Here is a 14,575-nt window from a genome sequence, read left to right as displayed (position 1 = left end):
TGTACACGCACGCTCTTTCTCTCTCACACACATGCACACGTATATCGTACTTATCGCCCTAAACACACGACGGTGTAACGCGTATCCACCTTGGCATTATTTTTACTGAATGTGACATAGACCTCCCAGCAGACCCGTCTTCTTTAGGAGGAAGAAGAAGAACACTGAGCATTGAACAACACAGAGAAGAAGAAAAAACATACACATGACGACAGCGATACGTATATGTACTACGTATATATGGTATATAACACTGGCCTTGAACGCAGTGGCGGCGGCGCACACGCCTCGTTTGGACACGGTCCCCATTGTTCCAAAGAACGAGAAAAAAGACGGTGCAGTGGTAACTATACTCATGTGAAACTGTATATATATTATACACACGCGTAGTTACTAGTTATTATATTATACATTATTATAAACGGTGAGATAATATGATGATGATTTGTTGAGAACTGAGAAGGAAGAAGAGGAATTACATCTTTTTTTTATACTTATCGTTACATATTATTTCATGTTTACGCACCGGAGAAGACTGCAGATCGCTGCCGCCGCCGAAATGGCGAAATCCGAAGTAAAATAATATGAATTATGTGTTTAAGACGCATTTTCCAATAGACGGCGAAAACAAATCATAGGAATTCGACACACGTATAAATGAATAATAGTAGCACAGTGACTAATAAGTATATTAGACAGTACTGCGTGTAGGTATATTACATATTCATTGCTGTGAAATATATTATAATATATTAATTATTTATAAGTTATAACACTATTATTAATATTATTTTTAAACAACACACAAGCAAAAATGGACCGTAAACCAAAAGTACTGAAATAATAATAATATTATTTATTTACATATTTTTTCCACATTTGTAATCCTATCACCAACAAAATGTCATAATGTGTGACGCAAGGTATGTCTCCTTAGATAACGTCATTTCGCGCTCTATTCGATTGTCATTACGATGGTTGTACCTAAATTATATTGTGTGAATAAATATTAAAAAACGGGTGCGCTTATAACATTTTTGCACGTTTTAAACTTTAAATCAAATATTGAAGGTTTAACTTTTTTGTTTCATACATTAAAAAATGACAAACGCATTTGTTTCGTTACCTAGTATAATAAAATATGTAATTATATGCATCTGTCTTTAAGAGGACGTTATATCCGAATTTGTTGTTTCTGTCTAACTAATACGTACATCATTGCAAATTTACATTCAGCTGAACATATTTTGTAATGTTAGATTTAATATTAGAGTAAATTTATGTAGCTACCTATTATCAAATTTAAAGGTAAGAATATTATCTAGGAAATGTCATATGCTTTTATTGATACATATTATCATTGTAAAGTGAGTTATGAACATTTTAAAGTTGTAATATTTTAAATAGCTATAAACCTAACTATAACTCACTTTAAAATGATAATACCAATAAAAGCATGAGATTTCCTAAATAATATTCTTACTTTTAATTTGGTAATAGGTAAATTTACTCTAATATTAAAGCTATAACATCACAAAATGAATTCTGCTAAACGAAAATTTACTATATTGTATGTATGTAAAACAAAGTCAAAGACAACATGCAGGTATAACGTCCTCTTAAAATTATATATCTATAATTACTGATAAATTTTTTTTACACCATAGACAGCGTTAAATGATAAGTTAACGATTATTTTCAGCCTATTATCTGGAATTTGGACCATTTTATTTTTCCGATATTGTGCAGTGCATAATATTCATGTGGTATTATTGTGCATGCACATATTTAATTAATAATTATATATGTATAAAATCAATTGGAATGTTCATTCATAGTTGATAATTAAAACTTTATTGTTTAATTAAAATACATTTGATCTATATAATCTTATATCATAATTCATAACACATTTTTAATGTGATCTTATAGAGTTATAGGAAAACAAACATTATCATTATTTGTCAGTACTCAAACTGGAATAAGGACAATAAGGTACATTGAGATGTACAGAACATGCCTACCTTTTTTTTCTTTTTTTAAAAGCAATCCTACTAATAATTTTTATTGAAATGGAGGATAATAGAATGAATATTTTTGAGATAAAAATACTTTATCAACATACAATTAATGATTTGATATAGGTATATAACTTTTACATTTTGAGTTTCACAAGATTTTTCGAATAAGGTTAATATGATATTCGATTTAATGAATTATATCTTAAATCACGTTATAACTTATTATTATTATTATTATAATAACAACATAAAAATTATTAGAAATTGTTAATTTAACATGCTTATAGTTACCTACCAACAGCTATGAAATCAGAAATATTATAAAAATATAAATATAAATGTATTAAATATAATTTTTGATTTTTGTGTGAACCACAAACTATAATTGATATTGTTCAAAAAATATTTATTTTAATTTATTTCCAAAAGTATTTAACGCTCATATAAAAAATACATACAATAATAATATATATATATAATATACATATATTAATAAACTAATTAATTGTCTTAGATCTAAGTATATATCGATCTATGTTAAATAATTTGAACGGAAAGCAATTTTTAAATCATTAATAGAGTTTCTCTACTCCACTACTTAATCGTTTCAAGTATGATTTAAAACTGTTATTTAAAAAATAAAATTCTAATTTTTTTCTTGGACTTGGAAAAAGCATTTGATTCAATCAGTAGACAATTATTATTAAACAAATTAAAATAATAAGACTTTAACGACAATACATTAAGATGGTTTACTAGTTATCTGAATAACGGACAACTAACTACTATTGGATTTCATTATAGTAATTATTGTTATGTCAAAGATTATGGAGTCACTTAAGATACAGCATTAGGTCCTATACTATTTTTAATAAATATTAACTTCATATTTGCCTTAAAAGGGAAATTATTTATGTTCACTGATGACATAGCACTAGTTAATTTCAAAGATAACTGGAAAATATTGAAACAAACTGTTGAAATTGATTTATGGTATATCTATGACTGGATGGGGAAAATTTATTATCACTTAACATAAATAAATCAGTTTGCATGCCAATAGTTACCATTCGTTCACAGCTCCATGTGACCATGTTGGATACAACTTAATAATACATAAATACGGAACTGGTATGACAAATTGCAGTTCTAAACCAATTCAAATGATCATTCAAATATTTAGGAGTAATAATAAATTTCAATCTTAAATATTCAGAACACATTATACAAAATATTAAAAATAAAATGAGGAGCTTAACTGTTTTGTCCTACAAAATTCGATTTCTTGACAAATTAACTGTAAGACAAAAATACATGTCACTGTACGGCATAGACATTATAACTCTTGTATATTGTCCAAAAGATGACTGTAAAAGTAGTGTACTCTCTTCCATTAAAATATTCTTCAAGGGGATTATTCAACAATACAAATATATTATCTATTTATAAATTATTTATTAGAAAAATTTAATAAAATTCATACAAAACCAAACACTAAAATTTAGTAATAAATAATGCTATAGAAATAATAGATAGAAAAACAGAAAAATACATTACACCAGCATATACATTAATAACTATATTTTTAGGAACTTTCCTGATTACAAGGGGAAAACTATTTTCAACAAGATAAATAATAAAGTAAAGAATCTAATAATAAGTTTATGTGAATGTAAATCTAATAACTCCAATGATATAATTAATAAAAATCAAATAAAAAAGTCAATCATTAAAATAATTAATGATCTCGATGAGAATGTATGTATTGATAAAATTATAAAAAGTCAATATGTTCAACAAACCCAATGAATGTATCAGGAATATATCAGTATATTATTATAAAATATATAATATCTAACGCTGATTTTAATCTTGTACTAGAATATCTATTTACTTTGTTATATTTATATTTAATTAACTAAGTAGTACTGTATAGTGTAATTGTAAATAAGTATTATTTTACTATAAATGAATTATGATATCCACAAACTCTGTATACCAGATAATAGTTTAGTTGGTAAACGTATTAGCTAATATTAATGTAATTATGTAACTATGTATTGCAGCTATGTAACAGTAATTGATTTGACTGAATAAATAAAATATAGTTATTAATTACAAAACAATCGAAATTATAAAGAATTTCAATTCATATTACTTTTTTTATTTTGCCATACATGATATAACTAAGTATTTGTTTATTATGTTATAAATACTGTAAAAGCAAATTCCCATAAATATCATCTTTGAGTATACAACTATAATGTGTCTAAAGGAACTTCATATTATAGTTTATAAGTACTAAAAATAATCTAAAACACAGTTTTAGTTTTTTTTAGTTTAACTTTTTATACCTTTGTCAAAGAAAATAATACTTCAAAACAGGTAAAACAAGTTTTAACTTTTTTATTTTATAACTTTATAGACCGGTTTTAAGTATAATTTGCTATACCATTGATATATTCAACTTTATAAAGTTGATTAATTTGTGATTTCAATTTAATCAATATATTAATAATTGTAAAATTGTAAATAAACCTCTTTATTATATATTATATTTCAATAATACATTATCTTTGTACAATACTACCATAGTACCATAATATATAAATATATTATGTGTGTATTATAATAATTTAACTGTATTTTTTACAGTTTTTAATCTTTAATTGTTTTAAGTTAAAAGTTAATAAGGTATATTATATACCTAACCTATATACACTATACAGAGTGTAACAGGACTATTAAACAAATATAGTAACATTTGTAATGGAAGATTGTCAAATAGTCTAGTTACACCTTATATACCTTGTATATAAATTTTTTTAAATATTTTAATTATTATTCACCAATTTTTACCCACTTATTTACCTACATATTATGTTATTTTGTGTATATTATACATTCATATTAATCTACAGGCTACAGCGTAGTGGTTTATAATGATCATTTAAACATAATTTTGATTAATATTATTAGTGTTTTAATAAATAACTTAATAATCAATACTATTACGATTATTATATTCACACAATCCATTATGATGTAGAAACTTTTTAGATTTATCCACCTTTTCTTAATTAATTTTTCCAAATGCGTTTATATGTCTTATTATTACATACATTTATATTTAATTATAATAAACAATTACATTGCGTTTATAAATAAAAAATATTAGAAATAATACAAGTATATTTTAATATGATTTATTGGACAAATAATACCTTGATAATATATAATTACCTACCTGCATTGCATGTAATATTATGTTATTTGACAAAAGTTTGTAAATTTATAACATATAAAATACTATATAAATTATTCTAATTGTTTAATAACTTATATTATTTTCATTTTATATATATATATATATTTATTTTATTTATTCATATCTATTTTCTGTATGTGATAATGTAAATACCAAATAATGTATACAATAATATATTATTATTGGACTATGTGCCAATAAAACTAATAAAATAAAATAATTTATTATAAAAATATAATATTATATTTATATTTTGGAATATTCTCAATTCTTATGAAACTGAAATTAAAGAATTTAACTAAATAGAAAAATTATTTATGACAAAAGTATCATGTATAAGTTTTTAAAGTTTTTTATCAATTTATAAATGTAAAAATATATTATTTTTTGATCGAACATTTTTTTAGTTTTTGATTTATTGTATTTTTAAACTTCTTCTCATTTTTATAGTAATAAACACTAAAAATTAAAAGTTATCATATCCAATATTGTCCTATCGAATTATATTACCTTTCCATATCCCTATTATCTTGATTCACCTTGTTTTTTAATTGAGGTACCTAAATTTCTCAAGTGAAAAAGTGAAATATTATGTTCATATTACAATTAAAATATCTGAAACGGTTCGCGATGGTATAAATACTGAGTACTTACTGACAAGCTCTATAAAGCGACCCGACTCTTCCAACCACCAAACATGACAAACAGTGCGATCTGATCAAATCTCATACCATGGTTTACTGATATTTTTCTCATACAGTTGGTGAAAAAAGTCACTCGCTCCATTTTGGTCATTGAACCGACTGCTATACATCTGATATATATATATGTGTGTGTGTGTGTTACGGATAATGTTAACATTTTGATAATGTCGACATTAGCCCTCCGTTTAAGCTAATGTGTAATTTTTCGTTATAATAAGCATAAAATATCAACATTATCCGGATAATGTTAACCATAACCAGTCAATATTGGATAATGTTAAAAGTTATGTATTAATAATATACTATAGAGTTCTTGTTAGTATTCTATACAATAATAAAGTGTCGGACTGCCAGAGTATAATATATTATCTTGACTTATAACCGAGTCAGTGACGTAGCCAGGATTTTTTTTCGGGGAGGGCTGATTAATTTTTGTAAAGTACAATTAAGATTTTTGTAGCGATTTTCATAGTCCATTAAAAATTAAAATAATTTTTAAATTTTCTTGATATTTCGGGGGGGGGGGGGGCTGCAGCCCCCTCAACCCTCCTCCTGGCTACGCCATTTAACCGAGTTAGTCAGTTACCTAATCGATAAAGTGAACAATATATCGATATATGAGTTTAATATTTATCTTAATTGTAAGACATTTTTTTTGTTATAATTTTATATACTATACAAAATATATGTGTCCGTTATCATTAAATTGACGAGGTGGTACATGAAGAAAAATCATTGAGGGAAATTGCGAGTCTAATGTCAGACGGTGGTGGTCAAGGATACAAAAGGTGTTCATGTAAGTGTAAATCATCTAGCATTTTAAAATTTTATGCAATTTAAAATGTCACGGAAGCATGCCATGTATTAATAAAGGATAATACATTAAAATTTTAATTCTATACTTAAAATAATATTTTAAGAAATAATTTAAAATACGAAATTAAATTCAATATTGTATCATTAGTAAGTTAGGTTATTAAAAATAAAAATAAACTCATTAATAATATTATGTATTTTATGGTAATAACTAATTGTATCTTAAATATATTTATAAATATTAGAGATTTAAAATGATTTTATTTTATTAAGCATGATATGTTTATATGGTTGTTATAAAATATTTCTGTAAATACTATAAAAGGGTAAAATAGGATCATATAAATAAATAAATAATATCTTAAAATAAATCAAAATTATTAATGGGTATAGTAAAATTAATAATATAATAGAATATACTTTGAAGTTTTAAGTTCCCATGAATAATATTTTTAAATTACAATAATACAATTATTTATTATTTATTTATTTTTTTATTTATTGTTTAAAAATATAACTGTCCATATATTTTTTAAATTGTATAGTTTTAATATAAATTAATTAAAAATAACCGTGTACTACATTTTTAAATCTTATACATAAAAGCAAAAATTGTATGAATTTTTAGCTACAAAATAATTGTTAATTTTTGATGCTGAAAAATTTTTCCAAAATTCTAACCTTATAAATGCTCATAAAAAAATCTTACGAATATAGATTTACGATATTTTGATGTGAAACATCTAATGGTGCGGTACAGTAGTGAGACCGACTGTGGCGTGACGACGCCCCACTTGTGGCTCGTCGGCTCAATTCGCCGAAGCTCGGCAAAAAATTAATAATAATAATAATAATTTTCAACATTATTACAAAAAAAAATTGTTGAGGTTTCACATCTGCCAAGCATCCCGTGACAGTTCAGTTTTGTTTATTTTAGTTGAGAAATTAACAACTTATAAGGCGCTTTGAATCAAATTTTTAAGCATTTCTACCTAATTTTTATTTAACATTTATAGAAAAAAAATAATTGATATAAATTTAAATTGTATTTTGCCTATAAATAGCTCGTCTAATTATTTTGAAAATTCGATCGTAAATAATAATATAAACATTTGATGAAAAGTTTAAGTATTTACGGTTTTACGTTCTCGAGTTTCAATAAAAAAAAATCACCAAAAATCAATTTTGTCAACAATTGGATTTGCATTAACATTTTTTTTTTGTTTTCTCGATTATATAAAAAAAGTATTTTTCTATTTTGACTTCTCAAAGTATCAACTAAATCCAATTTAAAACTACAAATCACACCCACTTTTAAAAATCAAAGCATTTTATCAACTACTTATTCTATAAACACACGCATGCACGTGCATCGTTTTTTTAGAATCTAAAACAAAATAAAATAAAATTTTGTATTGAAAAAAAAATTATTGTATTAGCAGTATATCTATTAATAATAGACGATAATAAAAAAAAAATAAGCAGAAAATAAATATAATACCTATAGTAATACTACTTTAACCAGTTTATAAATATGTAATGTATTTTAATCATAAAAATATACTGTATTTTCTATTCTGAATAATATAAAGTATGCATAATTTAAATTTTGAATACGTTCAAAAACAACGCTACTCAATTATTAAATTTATTTTAACTATATATTGTTGATTTTTCTTATTGTTTAAGGACCTTCAAACAATTATTCTTCGTTTAACATATTAAATGTGCCTACACATATATTTATAATTTTCTAGGACATATTTAAATGTTATTTCAGACTTAATGAACATTATTTTCCAAGAATATTTTAACAAGGATAAATGTAGGCCATTTATGATAATTTAAACAAAAAGGAATAAAATTGTGCTATAGCCAAATTTTTATCATTTTTATTTATTACTAAGGATAGTCAATAAATTGCTCTCCAGTGACTTTAATAATTTATACACATTTTATTAATTTATTTAAAATTTTTAGAAACCTATCAATTGTATCTACGAGCTATGAGCTTTTAAAGTTATATTTTCGATTTCAAAGTTTATAATCAATTAAATTTTGAAAATCATATGAACACTATATATTGCTGTCACATTGTGATGTGTTTTATGTAGGTATTAATGTTTTGTACCTAACTTAAAAAATATTATAATCAGCATATTATAATTGAATATTATAATATAAATTACAATTTCGTCTAAATACTGACATATTCGTTATTTTACACCTATATATACATACTTTTTATTATTCAAATACTTAAAATATATGAAACAAATCAACGCTTTATTCAATATTCAATTTATACAACACTTTTAGTCCAAGATATTATTTTACAATTCATGGGTATGCATGAAAAAGATGTTACGTCAAAAAATGTGAAAAATAAGTTATTGATATAAAAAAAAGTAGGAAAAAAATTTACACAATATGTGCAAAATAAGATAAGTCATTCTTTAATATTGAACGTGTTATTTCAATGTGTGGTTTAATGTAAGACATGTATAGCCGTGAATTATAAGTTATGTCAAATACAATGACTTTAAGAGGACTTAACCCGTTTCGAATATATTTAATTAAGTCAACATAACCTTTTTAACACAATTATTGAATTGTTCAAATTTCTACAAAAGAAATGTGATAAGTGGGTTATCGTATACCGCAGGGTATACGTTTTGGTAGCAACATAACTTAATTGATAATATAATAATTTATATTAGTAAATATCAAGTAAACAATATAAAATATAATATTATAGTACTTCCCTAATTTCCTACTCAATATAACCTGCATAGCGTCTCGGGCAAGAAAATTATTAAAAATGACCAAAGAACTTGCAAATAAGTTATACTTTCAAAATGTATAGTTTACAGTTTTACACCTTATATAACTGAACTTATGGAAATTTGTATATTTTTTAAACTCTGATACACGTGATGAAATGTCTTATTCAAATCACACTATGGCAGTCATAATCACAATGGTAATATTATTATGTCACTAAATAGAATCAATAATATGTATACCACGGTAATCTACACAAATAACCATGATTTATACCTACCAGGTAGGTACATATTATTATGTCCAATAGGAATTTATTAGAATATCTTTTAAGTATGCGGTTTAGTAGTAATAATGTATTAATGAATACAATATATTCTACCAGGTACGTAGATATACTATATACTAACTACCTAACTTCATTTTTTTTTTTAATTGAACTTAATTTATACATGCTGCGATTATACCATATAAACATTTTAACAACTACTTACTTTTTAAGACTACATAGACAAGACTAACACTGAAGATTTTGAATAGTTATGTTATCTACTTAAGATTTAATCTTATTTATTATTATTTTTTTTTTTGATGATAAAGTCTCTACCTCAAATTATGACGTTAAAAAATGGATTAATTTTATAGAATATTCACCAGATAATAGTAGAACTACAGCCAATTATGATAAATATTATAGTACAACAAACTACTATGACTAATGGTACCTATACTAAAAACTTTGTTTATCTTGTTCATAAGACATAAATATATAATATTTTTGTATTTATTATTTAAGTAATAATATGATATATATGCAATACAAACTGTTTATTCTAATGAACGAAATATTTTTTTTTTATTTATAGGTGAAAATTAGAGACTTGATTATTATGTATTGTTTTTGTAGGTAATTTAAATAATTTATATAGATATTTTAAGGAAAAAAATCAAAGCTTGAATCATTATATGTTTGTATTATAATTATTTTGTTTAAATACACTTTTTTATTGTTGTAAGAATTGACTACTTTGTTATTCACGATTTTAAATCATTACCTTAATTACATTTTATACTGTTCTATGATTTGTTTATGGAAAATTGATAAAAACAATTTATCTAAAACGTAATATGTGAACAAATGAATAGTTGGTATACGTTTATACCTACGTGGAATTATGTACAAATTTTAATTTAAGAAATTTAAAAATAATTTAAAAATAATCTATTATTTTAAATATTTTACAAAATGTATAATCTACTGTGAATACTATTTTTGCCTAAATTATTTTATTTTAACTTTCAATAGATTAAAGAATAATTATTGTCTATTTATTTGATTTTAATACCTGGATTTATTGACTCATTCAATGACAAACAATTCAAAGAAATAAATCCTATCAATGTCAATACTATCATAAATTACTTAGAGAATACGTTTTTTTTATCATTTAAAAGTCGTAAAAGAAATGTTTGATCCATTAAATTAATTTGCAAGTATTTTTAAAGTGTAGGTAGTGCGACCAAAACGACCAAGAAGATGACTAGTTTGCCATAGTAAACTAAGTTTGTCCCATATTATCTGGCATCTTCTTAACTTAGTCGCACTATAGGTATACAATTTATCGGGCATGGACCAATTGCGCTGCTTATATTTTAGGATCAGCTAATCAATTGTGCTTGTATTCAAATTTTTCTTACTTTCAGTTATGAAAATATTGTTGCTCGATCTAATTCCACCAACATCAACATAAATAATCAATACCTTAAAATGCTTGAAAATTAAAAACTTATTTATTGATCAATTGATTACTAGTTAAGGGGACTGGTTAAAATACATTTTATAACAGTATCGTGAATTTTATGATTTATATTTTATCACACAAGAATGAGTTTGAGTGATAAACGAAAACAAGCTTTCATTATCGCCGGATATTTATCAACCTAATTGTTTCGTTGTACACAATATACTGTATATTATAGAAAAAAATCAGAGAGTATTATTATTATTGTAAGACAGTTTAAATGAGAATTATAATTTAACTGGTATAACTTTAATTTTCAATAATTGACGATCAAAAAATAACTTGTTAAATGTGAAGAAAAAAATTATTTATATTATATTATGTACTAATTCTCTCAAAAAAAAAATCGGCTAGTGTATTCATTTATTATATAATTATAAATAACTTATAAGTTTTCTTTAGGTATTGTAAAATGTTTTGTATAATATTAGTCTAACGATCCTTAAATGTATAAATTGCAATTGGTTTATCGACCCTAAAATGTTTAGAGAGCAATATTTGTACATGAAAAATTATTTTAAGCGCAATTGGTAAACTGCCAATTTAACAACTATAGACATTTAAAGTAAGATTAATTTATTGTTTCTGATTTCATTGTACAGGCCTACAAACTATAGAAGTAACCTACAACATATAATAAATTTATTACTAGGTATACAACAATGTCAAATGTATTATATAAATAAGCTACTTTTGATTAAAACAAATAATGAGTATTACCTTTAACGGAATGCTTGAAGAATTTGATAAAACCCACAGTTTTTGAATCATTGCAATTGAAATAGACTGCAATATATCAACTAGTTCAAAATTGTATTAAATAAATTACTTATAGATTAATTTATATAAAAACATTATTCAAAATTTTAGCCTATCACATAAGTTTAACAAATATTCTAAACTTATGAAAGATATATTAATATCCTTACAAATATAAATATTTTTGAAAATGTCACTTTCTTTATTTTTCAAATTAAAATAACATTAAAATAGATTTAATAGATAAATGTTTTTATGTCTAAAATCAATAGTTACACCCAAGTCCGGATTTAGGGGAGGGCTGAGTGAGCTGCAGACCAGGACTCCCACAATTTTATGATATTTAAATTAGGACACAGGAAAAATATTATGATGATATTACTAGTTATACTCAATTTGATTGTTTTTAAAATTATTTATTATTAAATAAGTACTCAATTGTTACTACTATTAAATATGATAATAAATGTTATTTAATAAGTAAAAAAATATATTTCCTTGTTTATGTATAAACGGTCCCAGCAATGCATTTTGCCCAGCGGCCACCATATACCTAAATCCGCCCCTGGTTATACCTACATTTAATTTAAAATAAATACAAATAATTTATATAGTTTAATATATACAATAATGTATGGATAAATATTAATTCTTTATTTTTTGAAATGGTTTAAAAGTTGAATCATGGTAAAGAGATGTTTAATGCTAAAAAATAAAATAGTTTTTTCGTTTGAATTTTTAAGCTATTTTTAAACCAATTTAGAAACCTAAATATTTTAATATTTTATACAGATAAATATATATTTTTACCGCCAATATTTATTTTATTCATTGAACAAAACATAAATTCAGATTGATTAAGATTAACAAAATTGAATATACCTACATAGTTTATTAATCCGTTGTATATTAAATGTTCAGAACTTACTTTAGTATTCCTTATATAAGGCGCTAATTATCGAAATATTTAAAGACAAAAATTTCGAATTAACAAAAAATAACTAATGGAATTTCAACAGTAAACAGACAAGAAAATATAACTATATAATATTACAAGAATACCATGTTTAAAAGTAAAATGAGTTAATGTAAATTAAACGCAGAGCTATAATTGTAGATAGTTAATTCGCTATTACTGCTTATTTTATAGTTATAAAAACACACACATACATACACACTATATAAATAAGTGAATTATTAGGTATAATGAAACATTAAATACAAATTGATGAACCATTTTATGAATGAACTTGTTTAAATTAAATTTTATTTGAAAATAATTTAGGTCATGTAATAAAAATAGGTAAATGTAAACTGAAACTCTTGTCACATGTGTGATGCGCCAAGTCAATACATTGTTTGGAAGTTTGGCAAAAAAATACGTAAGCAAATGATGCAATTTTTACACAAGAAACATAACTAATTATAATTTCTAAACATCCATTGAATATTCGTATGTTGAATGCAGAATTATTGTAAATATAATTAGCTGATATAATTTACTTTGGCCCTCGAGTGTTGTATATTATGTATTTTTATGCCATTTGTCAAAAAGCCATTTGGTATTTACTTTTAATTAAAAAAAGTTATTTAAAAAAATCGAGTAAATTATAACAATAATTTATAACCGACAATGAACACAAATATACATACAGTCGAACTTGGTTAACTCAAAAAAAAAGTTCGAGTTAGCCAAATAAAATTTCAAATCCATACGTATTTTTTTATAACAATAAATAGGTTACAATAATTCCTATGTATTATATGTATAATAAAAAATATTTACTATTTATATATTATGTAAAAATTAAAAAATGTATGTATAAACAAAAATTAGGTTAGAAAATTATTTTAAAAAGGTATTTATTTTTGTTTATTTTGTTGTTGATCGCAACATTTGCAGTGAATCGTTCTATTTACAATTTTATAATATTCAAAGATATATAGTATAAACTAGATTCCTAACTGTGAAAAGACGTGAAGTCAACATCCGCCATTTAAAAAGAGACCAATGGGTCTTATCACCATAAATCTAACCTAGTATAAGGTCTATGCTTATCACATTAATTTAATGTTGATAAACACCAAATTTAATTTGATCTTGATACCATCATTATCTTAAGTTATCTTACACTTGTTCTGTATATCTTATAAGCACGAGTAATAAGTGATAACGAACATAGGTCTCGATTAAAATGGCAGGCAATAACTTCAATCAATTATACTGGCACTGTATCACACTCAGTAATCTAGTTTATTATATAATCATAATAAAAATTTCGAGTTATTCACCAAAATATTCGAGTTAAACAAGATTTATTCACATTGTTTAAATAGGAAATTCTAGGGACTTGGGGAAAAGTTCAAGGTATTGACGATTTCGAGTTAAAGAAGTTTGAGTTAACCAAGTTCAACTGGACT

At 24.0% G+C, this 14,575-nt stretch overlaps 1 protein-coding gene across 5 annotated transcripts in view; it reads right to left on the bottom strand.

Moving 5' to 3' along the window:
- Positions 1-14,575, bottom strand: part of LOC113551837 (tyrosine-protein kinase Fer) — a 44,925-nt gene that overhangs the window by 18,110 nt on the left and 12,240 nt on the right. The window contains exon 1 of one of the 5 annotated variants that reach the window (XM_026954363.1): positions 12,116-12,162. The exons of the other annotated variants lie outside the window; for them this stretch is intronic. The gene's annotated coding sequence lies outside the window, so the exon portion shown is untranslated. Of the gene's footprint in view, positions 1-12,115; positions 12,163-14,575 lie in introns of those variants that run through there. 5 annotated transcript variants of the gene reach the window in all.

Source organism: Rhopalosiphum maidis, chromosome 2, assembly GCF_003676215.2.
Source record: "Rhopalosiphum maidis isolate BTI-1 chromosome 2, ASM367621v3, whole genome shotgun sequence".
NCBI classification, from domain to species: Eukaryota; Metazoa; Arthropoda; class Insecta; order Hemiptera; family Aphididae; genus Rhopalosiphum; species Rhopalosiphum maidis.
This window is presented reverse-complemented; position numbering and strand designations above follow the sequence as displayed.